This window comes from Chrysochloris asiatica, unplaced genomic scaffold (genome assembly GCF_000296735.1).
Source record: "Chrysochloris asiatica unplaced genomic scaffold, ChrAsi1.0 scaffold00036, whole genome shotgun sequence".
Classification (NCBI taxonomy): domain Eukaryota; kingdom Metazoa; phylum Chordata; class Mammalia; order Afrosoricida; family Chrysochloridae; genus Chrysochloris; species Chrysochloris asiatica.
Window position 1 is genome coordinate 4,533,201 of NW_006408554.1, and position 2,016 is coordinate 4,535,216.

Here is a 2,016-nt window from a genome sequence, read left to right on the forward strand (position 1 = left end):
TTGAAAACTTTAAAGAGGTCTTTCTCAGTTGTTGTTGTTGTTGTTAGGTGCCACTGAGTTGGTACCGACTCATAGCAACCCTATGCACAACAGAACGAAACACTGCCCAATCCTGGGCTAACCTCACTACTGTTGCCACGCTTGAGCCCATTGATGCTGCCACTTGTCCAATCCATCTCGTTGGAGGTGTTCTTCTTTTTCTCTGACCCTCCACCTTACCAAACATGAAATCCTTCTCCAGCGACTGGCCCCTCCTGACAATATGCCCGAAGTATGAGAGACGAAGTTTGCCATCTTGGCCTCCAAGGAGCACTCTGACTGCACTTCTTCCAACACAGATCTGTTGGTTCTTTTGGCAGTCCATGGCACTTTCAATACTCTCCAACACCACAATTCAAAAGCATCAATTCTTCTCCGGTCTTCCTTATTCACTGTCAAGCTTTCACATGCTGGACATTGAAAATATTTTCAATATTTTCTAATTGAAAATACCATGTCTTGGGTCAGGTACACCTTAGTCTTCAAGTTGACATCTTTGATCTTCAACACTTTAAAAAGATCTTGTGCAGCAGATTTACCTAATGCAATATGTCATTTGATTTCTTGACTGCTGCTTCCATGAGTGTTAATAGTTGATACAAGAATAAAGTCCTTGACAACTTCAATCTTTACTCTGTTGATAAGAATGTTGTTTATTGGTCCAAAGGTAAGGATTTTTGTTTTTTGGATATTGAGATGCAATCCATACTGAAGGCTGTGCTCTTTGATCTTCATTAGTAAATATTTTAAGTTCTCTTCACTTTCAACAAGCAAGGTTGTATCATCTGCATATCATAGGCTGTTAATGAGACTTCCTCCAATCATGATGCCACGTTTTTCTTCATATAACCCAGTTTCTTGGATTGTTGGCTCATCATATAGGTTGAATAAGTATGGTGAAAGAATAGAACCCTGTAGCACACCTTTCTTAATTTTAAACCATCAGCATTCCCATGTTCTGTTTAAACAACTGCCTCTTGGTCCATGTACAGACTCCTCATGAGCACAATTAAGTGTTCCGTATACACATGCTTTGCAATGTTGTCCATAGCTTGTCATGATCCAAAGAGTATAGACTGCACACCAGCTCCCCGGCCATCAGCACACAACCCCTCTCCCTCTTTGAGTCTAGAGTCCCCCAACACTCTGTCTTGCCACATCATCGTCTCTGCCACCATATCTGGCATCGTTGATTCTCTAGATAGTGTCCTGCTCTCTGCTCTTCTCCTTTGATAGCCCCAGGGTCCTCGGCTCCTGGACTGTGAGATCAACCACTTCCCTCCTTTGTTACAAAATGTTTACTTTCACATTTGCAACATTCACAATCAGTCCTGATAGCAATTATTCACTATTGAACCACAAGAGTCTTATCCCCATCTCCTTTCACCAGTTCCATCTAGATAGGTTGGAAACCACTCAGTGGAGATTCTACCTTCCCCTGCATCCTCTAAAACTAAGCTCCCTCTTGAAAACTTGTAAGTCAGTCACTTGGTGCCTTTGTAGTTCCACCATTTTGGGTAGCCAATGTCTAAGTTGCCCATCCTGTCAACCCTGTGTACAGAGGGGGTGGGAATGATCCTGGCTATAAAGATTTGTTCCCTCTTTTAAGCTACTACTTCCATAAGTATAGGTCAAGTTCATCAAATTGTAGTGGCTTACACTTTTTTCCCTCTTCTTTCTTTCTCTAGTCGAGTTCTGATTATCCAGCCATTGAAGCTAGGTCAAATGGGTACTATCTGCAAGTATGGCTGTTCTTGTGGATCTCCCCTTACTTCACATCAGCTGGACACTTCACTCTCTGCTCTAGTCCTCTGTGACTATGTCCCTGTCCATGGGCTCAGGAGTCCCCAGGTCTTGCTATACTGCTGGCCACCCAAGTCATGATCCAGTTGATAGGAGTCTACTGAACATTGTCGGACTTAGCTTAGAACTTCATTGCTGTTTTTACCCCACTTCCCTTTATCAGTAGAGCAACGT